This window comes from Eriocheir sinensis, unplaced genomic scaffold (assembly GCF_024679095.1).
Source record: "Eriocheir sinensis breed Jianghai 21 unplaced genomic scaffold, ASM2467909v1 Scaffold704, whole genome shotgun sequence".
In the NCBI taxonomy this organism is placed as follows: domain Eukaryota; kingdom Metazoa; phylum Arthropoda; class Malacostraca; order Decapoda; family Varunidae; genus Eriocheir; species Eriocheir sinensis.
Genome location: NW_026112059.1, coordinates 142,556 through 154,521, shown reverse-complemented (window position 1 = coordinate 154,521; position 11,966 = coordinate 142,556). Strand labels below are relative to the sequence as shown.

The window sequence follows — 11,966 nt, the reverse complement described above, 5'->3', positions numbered from 1 at the left end:
CGAAAGGCGGTCCTGGAGGCGGTACATAAGACGGTTAAGTAAGATTCGTTCCATAACTTTGCAGAAACAAGAAGTAAGGGAAATAGGTCTGAACTTTGCTGTACCTGGCTTGGGGATGGGTATGATGGTGCTGCTGGTCCAGGCTTGTGGTACACAACCGTCGCGAAGGCAAAGATTGTAGAGTAGAAGCAGAGGGTTCCCGGGAACTTGTTGCAGCAGGCGTAGTACTGTGTAAGTTATACCATCATCACCAGGAGACGAAGCTTTACCTCTAGAGAGAGCACGGCGCAGCTCACTGGCGGTGATCGGCACGGACTCGTCGTCATCCGGGTGCAATAAGGCTGACATGAGACGGAGCCGTCGGACAGTAGCACGGGAGGAGAGGGCGTCTTGTATGTGGGCGGGAAGGCTGGCAGGGTTAGACTGTTCCGACCATGTGTCTACTAGTTGCTGCGCGTAGGCTGCGGGAGTGTGGTGAAGGGCAGTTGAGGGAGTCTTCTTAACCACCCGACGGATGAGGCGCCACATGGAGGCCACACTCGTCTGCTGGTTAATGCTGTCTGTGAACTTCCGCCAGGACTCTGTAATGACGCACTCTTGTAATGCCACAAGAGCGTCCCTTGACTCTTGGTATCGACGGAGCAGCTCAGGAGTAGGGTTTGCTTGAAACAGAAGACCAGCACGCTCAGCTTCTTCCCTTGCCTCTTGAATGCGCAAGTCTAATGTCCAGAGGTGAGCAGCAGGGTGACGCTGGAGGTGTGGCCGTGAGATATACAACCTGTGAAAGTCATGGGTGGCAGAGACAAGAGCGGAATATAACTGATCAGGTGAAGTAACGTTAAAGGTAGGCAACACGTGGGTTATATAGGCGATAAATGTCGGGCAATACTTAGGGGGCACATTGATTCGTAGTCGAGAGGCAGAATTGGTTGACAGAGAAGGTAGAGAGTAGCAAAACCGAAGGGCAACGTGGTCAGAAAATAAAGCCGGCACAGAGGAACATTGGACCTGAGATGTTACCAGGCCAGAGGTGAGGACGTGATCCAGCGTACCACCCCGGGAGTGAGTGGCGCCCCCGGTGTCCCAGCGCGTCAGATGATGCCTTCGGATGTAAGATAGGAGTCGTAGTCCAGGGTAGTTTGTGCAATCAGATCGATCACCTAAGTCGGGATGCCTCGCGTTGAAGTCCCCGAGATATATCATACCGCGCACCGTAGGAGGTGGAAGAGCTGCAAGGTTGAGGCGAGCAGGGGCAGAGTACACATTGCATATCTGAAGGAGGCCACCCCCAAGCGTGATTTCAAAGAGCTGAAAGGTCGTGTCAGGATCTGTAGATGTGCGGAGAGGGCGGTGAGGCAAGGAACAATGAATGTACGTCAGGAGGCCATTCCTTACCATGTGGACGTACGGAACGTACCCTGTGAGAGGAGGAGCTTGCCCAGCGTGGCGGCCGCCCTGGAAATGCCTCCTGTAGCAAAATGACGTTTGGATGGTGTTGATACACATAGGCCTTGAGCTGGGCAAGCTTGGCGTGGTTGGTGATGCCACAAACATTCCAAGATATGATATCAAGTTGGAAATTAGCGTCGAATCTTACCCTTTGAGAAGTGAGACCGGTGAGGAGTGGAGGTAGACGAGCAACCTGAGGGAGACATGGCAGAGGCAGGAGGTGTCTGGTAGAGCTTCTCAAGTCGAGCACAGATGGTATCCATTTTTTCTGTGAGGGAGGAGACTGCGGTGACGACGGCCTCCTGAGCTTCGACCATGGTGTTGAGCTTGGAGGCAGTAGCTGCCTGGGCGGCAACCAGCTCGTTGATCCTGGCGTCGAGGGCGGAGAAACGGTCCTCCATCGTCGTGACCCGAGCCTGGAGGAAGAAATGGCCTTGAAGTGCCACATCCTGTGGAGAGGCAGAGTCAGTGGGGTTAGCAGTCTTATTAGACAGCGGTGGCAGAGGTGGTGGTGGTGACGCTGTCGAGGAGGTACGAAGCGGGGCCTGGCGCCGAGCACAGCCGTGCCACGTTAACCCCGGCTGAAGGCACCGTGGGCACTTCCAGAGGGACACATCCTTTGGTGGTTGAAGGTCGGAGGAGGTGGAAGCAGTTGGACGGGAACTCTCGTTCTTGACCGGGCATGTCCTCGTGTCGTGAGCAGCAGCACACCAGGCACACTTCGGTGAGGCAAAGCAGTACCTGGAGATATGGCCAACGCCCCAGCACCTGAAACACCAAGGCTGATCATTTTGGAGCTTACGCACCTCACAGGGGGGCAGACACGGAAGGAAGTCGAAGGCCATAGTGGGTGGAGGCGGGTCAGGAAGGCTCCACACCACAACAATCCTGTTAATGGGGGAGCCGTTTTGGATGAAGCGTCTTGCCGAGTAAACGCCTTGGTGACCCTCAGCAAGACGCGGGTCCACGTCAACAGGGTAACGGGTAAGGATGTAGCTGGGGAACTTGCGAGGCCTGTCAGGTGAGTCCATTGGGGTGAGAGGCAGCGACAGGAACTCCCCAGCCTGAACGCGGGAGATGATGTCAGTTCGCTGCCGGGAGATATAAACAAACCTGGAGGTGACGGCAGCCATCTTGACCTCGGCCATATCGCGCTGGAGGTGGAAGGCTTTAGTAACCTCCGACAACCATCGGAGCTTCGTGTCGGTGGACGGGTTGCCAGGGAAGGATAGCTTGACATACGTGTCTCGTGGGGCGAAAGCTGGGAGGTTGGCGGATGTCCGGGAGGCGGCAGGGGTCGAGGCAACAGGAAGAGGCAGAGGAGGCAGAGGAGGAGTCGTGTCAACACCCGTGGGGGCACTTTTTGCAGTCTTGGCCAGAGGGCGGAGGCAGTCCTCAGTGGCTGCGTCGTGTGAGTCGTCTGAGTCGTCTGCGGGCCGTTTGGTGGTGATCGGTTTACCATGGCTGGGAGTGGACGACGACAGGTGGGAGACAAGGTTCGGCAGCTCGGGCCAGTGGTTCACTGCGGGTGAGTCGTCCTCGTCAGACATGGCGAGGTCATTCTCGAGTGTAGAAGCCCCGGACTCGGAGTTATCCATCGAGGCAGGCAATGCCTCGATAGAAGGTGGGTGAAGCAACAAGGGCTTGCTGGCACAGTTCAGACTACAGCAGACAACAGCTGTGTGTGAAGTCTCGAAGACTTGAACCACAGGTAAAATGCAGGAGGAGCGAGCGGAGGTCCGTACTCAACCAAAGTTGGAGCAGGAATGGAGCTACCTACTTTTCGGAGCTTGACTTGTGCAAGGCCTACTACCAGATCCCCTTGACCGACCGTGCCAAGCCTCTCACTGCTTTTTCCACCCACCAAGGATTGATGGAGTTCTGTCGACTTCCCTTCGGTCTCGTCACCGCCTGCTCCACCTACATCCGCCTCATGAGGACTGTTCTCGCGGATCCGCCTAACATCTCCTTTTATTTTGATAACGTCTTCATTTACTCGTCAGATTGGCCCAGTCACCTAACAGCTCTAACATCTGTCCTTGAGCGGCTTCGTCATCACCGGCTGACGGCGAAACCATCCAAGTGTCGGTTTGGCTTCCCTTCTATCCAGTACTTGGGGTTTGTGATTGACGTGGTGCACCTTCGCCCCATGCGGGACAAGACTGAGGCCCTGAAGCAGATCAGCCCTCCTACTACCAAGAAAAGTCTTCGCAGCTTCCTGGGGATGGCTTCGTTCTACCGCTGTTTCATCCCCATGGCTGCCGAGCTCACGGGACCTCTCTCCGACCTTCCTCGGAGACCCCAACGTGAGCCGCTGCCGTGGACTGAAGACCTGTTATCACGGTTCGAACAACTGAAGGACGCCTTGCCATCGCAGCCAGTCCTACGATTACCTAACCCCGCCTTGCCTTTTGTTCTTAGGACAGACGCCTCGAACCTCGGGTTGGGAGCTGTGCTGCTGCATTACTACAAGGACACCCCCCAGCCAGTCTGGTATGCCAGTCGGAAGCTGCTTGACCGGGAAAGGAGATACTTCCCCATCGAACGAGAAGCCCTTGCCATTTTGTTCGGGATCTCCAAGTTTGACTTCTACCTCAGAGGTAAAGAGTTCATTTTAGAAACAGACCATAAACCTCTGGTATATCTCCACAAGTCCAAGTGATCCAGCGACAGACTGATGAGGTGGGCCCTTCAGCTGCAGAACTACCCGTTCCGGTTGGTTCATCTTGCCGGCCGAGACAACGTGGGCGCAGACTTTCTGAGTCGCTCCTTAGGAGGTGAACGTTAGCCGTTCCTCTTTGTCATTTCTGGTTGCTTATTTCTTGTTGTATCGTGTTAGTTCAGTTTAGTCTACCTACGGTAGATTTTTGTAAGGGGGCTTATGTGAGGGCTGAACTACCACTAACACACACACACATGTACACTCACTCACACACACACACACACACACACACACACACACACACACACACACACACACACACACACACACACACACCAGTATAAGGGTTGATGCTCTTTCGATTATTCCCAGCTTGCCGCTTCACCCAGCCTGCTTTGTTCGCCGACCCGAAGCTGCTCCTGGTGGCGATGCAGTCTCATTCAGCTTCACGGTCGGCGCCCTGACTTCACGCAGCGTCGAAGCGAGCCAAGGTGGTGTGGTTGCCCGAGAGCTGAGGCAGAGCGGAACTGACCCAAGAGCGATCCTGGACCTGCGTCCCCTTTCCTCCCTCTCAACCTTGGAGCCCCGCAGTCCACTGGGCACGGCCTGCTTGCGCCTCCGTCCCACCTACCCAGTTTCGTCTCCTCGCCGAGCTGACACCGTTTGTTCGTCCTTGGCTCCCCGTCTACCCCGGCGTCATCATCTTCGGGCACTCAGGCAGCTGACATTCTGCTGAGCCCGTCCTCCTCCATCGAGTGACGTCTACGAGGCAGTGTGCGTCTCTACATCACCGCAACGGGCGCCTCTTCCCACGAGGCACCACTCACAATTGCCGGGTCGGGCTGCCGCTTTCCCTGGGTACTGTCGCGGTCTACTGGAGAGTACGGGAGGTGTATTGGACTTTGTACCTCAACATGTTTACACTTCCACTTTTGGTTGTTTTGATCATATTCCTTAGAAACCTGGTGAAGGTATAATCATACTTGGACTCGATTGAAGTAGTTGCCGCCGTTCTCCTGGCTTCAATCAGTCCTATAACCATCTGAACTTCCTGGCCTTGACAGACATACTCTTAAACATATCGGCGCAAACACACATATTTGACACGGTTTTCCTAGGAGCTTTGGGCATTTCCTTGGGTAGCTTAATAACCCTGGTGGTAGTTTGGCCCTTCCTTTGTACCAAAGAACTTAAAAAAAAAACTCATTAGAACCTGATTTGTCTTCTTTTTGGCATTTGGAAATTGTTGATGTGAGGTGAGGAGGGGTCTGACAGTGCCGACCTAAGATTTCTCTGTACATGTTAGAAATTGGAGCATCAGGAAGAGGTCAGTATTTACACTTTCTTGCGTTTACTTTTGGAGTTTCTATTGCTTAATAACTTAGCTCTTCTTCTGTATGTGATTGAAACAAGAGGATCAGGGCGAGGTTAATATTTGCAATTTGTACATTTTGTAATCGTCATAAGCTTGGATAATAATTTTTAGTGATGACACCCAAAAAAACAACCAATTCCTGCCTCTTAAATATCATAAACGGATAGATTCAGATATCGACGTAATGTGCAGATAGATAAATATGAATAGATGGCTTACACACACACACACACACACACACACACACACACACACACACACACACACACACACACACACACACACACACACACACGTACCCCCCCCCCACACACACACAAAAACACACGTACCCCCCCCCACACACAAACACACGTACCCCCCCCACACACAAACACACGTACCCCCCCCCCACACACAAACACACGTACCCCCCCCACACACACAAACACACGTACCCCCCCCCCCACACACAAACACACGTACCCCCCCACACACACAAACACACGTACTTCCCACAAACACAAACACACGTACTTCCCACAAACACAAACACACGTACCCCCCCCCCCCCACACACACAAATAGAACAAGAAGAAATCACAATTTGAAGATAAGTGGTAAGAGATTCTCGTCGTACGAAGCTAAACACTTCTTCAATCAAGTTGTTAATGTTTGAAACTCTCTTCCCTGTGATGTCGTTGATAGTACAACAGTTACGGCCTTCAAGAATAGATTAGACAAGTGTTTTGAATCCAACCGGCAACTAAGATATTACTCATTGTCGTAATAACGTTAAGTTTTTTCGAATACTGGTGTCTTTGTCCGCTTTAATCGCCCGGTTAGTGGTAGCAGCAATGGTAGTTCTTTCCTCTTTCCTACATAAAATCCATGCAGTTTTTCCATGCTGCATGGTTCTTTTTCCTTTCCTGCCAGCTTTGGCTGGAGGGATGGGGGGGTGGGGAGGAGCCTTCACCTTTGCCTTCCTTCATCTTCCACCTTTGATTAGATAGTTAGTGTAGCTTGTCACAAACAGCCTCGTAAGGACCAGCAGTTCTGCTGTTGTTTGTTCTTACTTTGTGTTACTTTGTGTTCCTCCTCCTCCTTTTCCTCCCTCTCGCTAGCTCCCCTTTCTTGACCTCTACCTCGTCGTCTTTTTCCCTTGCTATCTTATCCTCCTCCTCCTCCTCCTCACGCGTGGGTCAGTGAAATGGGTATGCCTGGGAAAGGTAAACTGCGTGTCACAATCGGTCCTGTGTCGCCGGCTGAGGGGGTCTGCTGTTACCTGCGCGGGGTCACGGGCCAAGGGGACGGAGGAACGCGCCGGGGTAACGCGTAGGTTATCGTGTGACCTCCACCCCATTCACCCTCTTCCCACCATCATCTTTGCCTTATACAGTGTTGCGTCCTGGTGTTTTTTCTTGTGAGTGCTTCATATATTGTTTTAAATGAGGGTTTGATAGTTTTATGCGTGTGTGTGTGTGGGGGGCGGGGGGGGGAGGTGTTAGTGGTTGAATGTAGGGAAGTAAGCCAGCCATGTATTAGCACGGGTATGAAGGGGTATACAGTAAGGTTAGGTTAGGAAGGTTAGGTTAGGTTAGGTGAGGGAAGATTGTGTGCTGATAGCGGAGACAGTAACAGGAAGAGGCAGGCAGATGTAGAAAAAGTCACCCAACCAGCCAGGTATTAGTATGGGTGTGAAGGGAGTTTACAGGAAGGTTAGGATAGGTTAGGTGTGGGTTTTATGGGGGAGGGAAGATTTGTGCTTTTTAGCGGAAAGAGTAACATTAGGGGAGGCAGGCAGAGGTAGAAGGAGTCACCTAACCAGCCAGGTATTAGCACAGGTGTGAAGGGGATATACAGGAAGGTTAGGTTAGGTTAGGTGTGGGTTTTATGGGGGAGGGAAGATTTGTGCTTATAGCGGAGACAGTAGCAGGAGGGGAGGCAGGCAGAGGTAGAAGAGTCACCCAACCAGTCAGGTATTAGTACAGGTGTGAATGGGGTTTAAGGGCAATATTCTTAAACGTAAAAGAACATAAGAACGTCAGGAGTCTGCAAGAGGCCGGTTGGTTTATACAAGGCAGCTCCTGTAAGTCTAATCCCACCTTACCTCACTATCCATGTTAGATCGTTAAGTGGTTTGTTTCTTTGTTTGTTAATGGGTAGTCAAACAGCTGTATTACCGTCAGTTAGGTAGGTTAGTTAAATAGATAGTTTGATAGTTAGTTAAGCAGTTAGAGTCAGTTAGTTAATTTTACTATATTCTGTATTTATTTATTTATTTATTTATATATATTTTTTTTCCTTTTCTTTTTTTCTTTTCTTTTTTCTATTTGTTTTCTTTTTCTTTTCTTTTTCTTTCTTTTTTCCTTTGTGTTTTCTCGGTGTTGGTTTTCTTTTTTGATGTTCTTTTTTGGTGTTCTTTTTTGGTGTTCTTTTTTCCTATCATCCTTTTGTCGATGTTCGTTGGTCTGGGTGAGCCGCTTTCCTCCCAGAAGAGACCCACCCATAATTTTGGAGATGTTGTTAGGGCCAAAAGGTGGATGATGTTTGTTTTATTTCATTTTCTTGATGTCGTGTTTTTCGTTCTTTTTATTGCTTTAGTTTTCCTTTTCGATGTTTTCCTGTTCTTTTTCTTTTACTTCTTATTGATGCTTTTTGATGTTCTTTTTTCCTATCATCCTCTTGTTGATGTTCCTTGGTCTGGATGAGCCGCTTTCCTCCCAGAAGAGACCCATCCATAATTTTGGTGATGTTGTTTGGGACCGAAAGGTGGATGATGCTTCTTTGTATTTCTCTTTTCTTGATGTTGTTCATTTATTTCTGTTGCTTTTCTTTTTCGATGTTTTTTCTGATCTTTTTCCATTTTTTTTGGTGTTCTTTTCTATATCATCCCTTGTTGATGTTCTTTGGTCTGGGTGAGCCGCTTTCTCCCCAGAAGAGACCCACCCATAATTTTGGTGATGTTAGTCAGGGCCGGAAGGTGGATGATGTTTGTTATATTTTTCTTTCCTTGATGTGTTTTTCTTTATGCTTTTTTTTTTTTATTTATTCATATCATCCTTTGGTTGATGTTCTTTGGTCTGGATGAGCCGCTTTCTCCCCAGAAGAGACCCATCCATAATTTTGGCGATGTTAGGGCCTAAAGGTGGATGATCTTTTTGTTTCTTGATGTTTCGTTTCTGTATTTTCCATTTTTCTGGTGTTCCTTTTTATTTTCCTTTTCTTTGGTGTTCCCATCGCGTGGATTGTCTACGACAGTATAACGAGCACCACAAACCCGGGTTTGTTTAGAGTTTGCTCTCCTAGGCAGATTGCCTACCACGGCTGACGACCTCCACCTGCCCGGATTTATTGTTCGGAGTTTGCTCTCCTAGGCAGATTGCCTACCACGGCTGACGACCTCCACCTGGCCGGGTTTATTGTTCGGAGTTTGCTCTCCTAGGCAGATTGCCTACCACGGCTGACGACCTCCACCTGCCCGGGTTTATTGTTCGGAGTGTGCTCTCCTAGGCAGATTGCCTACCACGGCTGACGACCTCCACCTGGCCGGGTTTATTGTTCGGAGTTTGCTCTCCTAGGCAGATTGCCTACCACGGCTGACGACCTCCACCTGGCCGGGTTTATTGTTCAGGTTGCTCTCCCAGGTGAACTGCCTACCACGGCTGACGACCTCCACCTGCCCGGGTTTATTGTTCGGAGTTTGCTCTCATAGGTAAAATGCTCACGCTAACGAGCTCCACCTGCCCGGGTTTTTTGCTCGGAGTTTGCTCTCCTAGGTGAACTGCTCACGCTAACGAGCTCCACCTGCCCGTGTTTGTTGTTCGGAGTTTGCTCTCCTAGGTGAATTGCCTACCACGGCTAACGAGCCCCACCTGCCCGGGTTTGTTTAGAGTTTCCTCTCCTAGGTGAACTGCCTACCACGGCTAACGAGCCCCACCTGCCCGGGTTTGTTTAGAGTTTGCTCTCCTAGGTGAATTACCTCCCACGGCTAACGACCTCCACCTGCCCGGGTTTGTTTAGAGTTTGCTCTCCTAGGTGAATTGCCTACCACGGCTAACGACCTCCACCTGCCCGGGTTTGTTTAGAGTTTGCTCTCCTAGGTGAATTGCCTCCCACGGCTAACGACCTCCACCTGCCCGGGTTTGTTTAGAGTTTGCTCTCCTGGTGAATTCCCTACCACGGCTAACGACCTACACCTGCCCGGGTTTGTTTAGAGTTTGCTCTCCTAGGTGAATTGTCTCCCACGGCTAACGACCTCCACCTGCCCGGGTTTGTTTAGAGTTTGCTCTCCTAGGTGAATTGCCTATCACGGCTAACGACCTCCACCTGCCCGGGTTTGTTTAGAGTTTGCTCTCCTAGGTGAATTGCCTCCCACGGCTAACGACCTCCACCTGCCCGGGTTTGTTTAGAGTTTGCTCTCCTAGGTGAATTGCCTCCCACGGCTAACGACCTCCACCTGCCCGGGTTTATTGTTCGGGGTTTGCTCTCCTAGGTGAACTGCCTACCACGGCTAACGAGCCTCACCTGCCCGGGTTTGTTTAGAGTTTGCTCTCCTAGGTGAATTGCCTCCCACGGCTAACGACCTCCACCTGCCCGGGTTTGTATAGAGTTTGCTCTCCTAGGTGAATTGCCTCCCACGGCTAACGAGCCTCACCTGCTCGGGTTTGTTTAGAGTTTGCTCTCCTAGGCAGATTGCCTACCACGGCTAACGAGCTCCACCTGCCCGGGTTTATTGTTCGGAGTTTGCTCTCCTAGGCAGACTGCCTACCACGGCTAACGAGCTCCACCTGCCCGGGTTTGTAACCGGAAGATCTCCGGCACCTCCGTCGGGGCCCCGAGGGACGCCGAGGAGCCCTGCCTGGAGCCCTCCAGTCCTGCCATGCTCGCCAGGGAGACCTTGGGCTCGCTGGCGCTCCACACCCCCGCCGAGGTGAGGATGCAAGAACTCGCTTCTTAAAACTACCAGACTGGATTATAAAATTAATGATAATTACTGTGAAGGCGCCGGTCACCGCGTTTATCGGTTCAGGGATGGAAGACCGATGGGCATGGGAAACGCACACAAGCATCCAAAGGAATCCTCGCGACGGCTTGCGACGCAGCATCCGTTTCCCTTTTCTTTCTCATTCCATTTTTTTCTTTTTTATTATATTTTCCTTCTTTAATTGATTGATTGATTGATTTTACTTGGTAGGAATCTGTTCACCAATTAACATCATTCAGGTATACATTGCACCCACACACCTGCGGAGAGAAAACACCAGTGAGAGTGCTTACGCTCACGAGGACGGCCCGCTAGAGTTTCTTAACATTCGCATCGGGGCCTCTCTTTATTTTTCTCTTCTCTACTTCATTCTACTTCTCCCTTTCTTTCATCCTTGCTCTCCATCTATGAATTTCTTTCTCTCTCTCTCTCTCTCTCTCTCTCTCTCTCTCTCTCTCTCTCTCTCTCTCTCTCTCTCTCTCTCTCTCTCTCTCTCTCTCTCTCTCTCTCTCTCTCTCTCTCTCTCTCTCTCTCTCTCTCTCTCTCTCTCTCTCTCTCTCTCTCTCTCTCTCTCTCTCTCTCTCTCTCTCTCTCTCTCGATCAAAAGTGGTATTGGACCTTTAACAAACAGCGACGGTGCACTAGTGACTGGCAGCCAACACATTGCAAACCTCTTAAACAATTACTTTTCCTCGGTGTTTAATACTAACAGTCTTCCTCTCGCTACCACCAACACCAGTACTATTGTAAATCTCGAGCATGCATTGCCTAATTTTGAAATAACAACCGATGAAGTCCTTAAAGCTCTCCATTCACTTAAAACAAATAAAAGTCCTGGACCTGACAAAGTATATCCAACTCTGCTGAAAGAAACAAAGAGCGAAATACTCTCCTCCCTCACAACCGTATTCAATATGTCCTTGCGACAAGGCATCGTCCATTAAGATGGTAAAAAGTCTAACGTGACACCGATTTTCAAGAAAGGAGACAAAAAAGTACCAGGTAATTACAGGCCCATTAGTCTAACTTCGGTTGTAGGTAAGCTACTTGAGGGCATAATTAGAGACAAAATTGTGAATTACCTTGAAAGCCACTCATTGATTGGGGACTCACAACATGGCTTCCGAAACAAAAGATCCTGCATATCAAACCTATTAACCTATTATAACGACCTCTTCACTGTTTATGACGTAACCAAATCACTGGACGTAGTCTATCTTGATTTCCAGAAAACGTTTGATAAAGTCCCGCATCATAAATTACTTTACAAATTAAAGCAAATAGGTATTGACGGTCAAGTAAACCAATGGATCGCGAATTGGTTGAGCAACAGACAACAAAGAGTAGTGATTGACGGATTTAACTCAGAGTGGGCGCCTGTCACTAGTGGCGTCCCTCAGGGCTCGGTCCTTGGCCCAGTGCTCTTCATTATTTACATCAACGACGTGGATGTTGGACTCAATACACCGCATTAGTAAATTTGCAGACGACACAAAGATTGGCAACTCGGTTCT

The 11,966-nt window shown here is 50.1% G+C and overlaps 1 long non-coding RNA gene across 3 annotated transcripts; it reads right to left on the bottom strand.

Annotated features, from left to right (window-relative positions):
- Window positions 1–7,856: 7,856 nt before the first annotated feature.
- On the bottom strand, window positions 7,857–10,169 carry LOC126994010 (uncharacterized). Of its 3 annotated transcripts, none has more exons than XR_007748736.1 (4): window positions 10,058–10,169; window positions 9,730–9,924; window positions 8,943–9,078; window positions 7,857–8,806 (listed from the first exon to the last, which is right to left on the bottom strand). It is a non-coding gene; the product is annotated as an uncharacterized LOC126994010 (long non-coding RNA). The 3 variants fall into 3 exon arrangements; XR_007748735.1 differs by having other exon boundaries at window positions 9,993–10,117; XR_007748734.1 differs by lacking the exon at window positions 10,058–10,169 and adding an exon at window positions 9,925–10,039 and having other exon boundaries at window positions 9,730–9,794.
- Window positions 10,170–11,966: the final 1,797 nt, after the last annotated feature.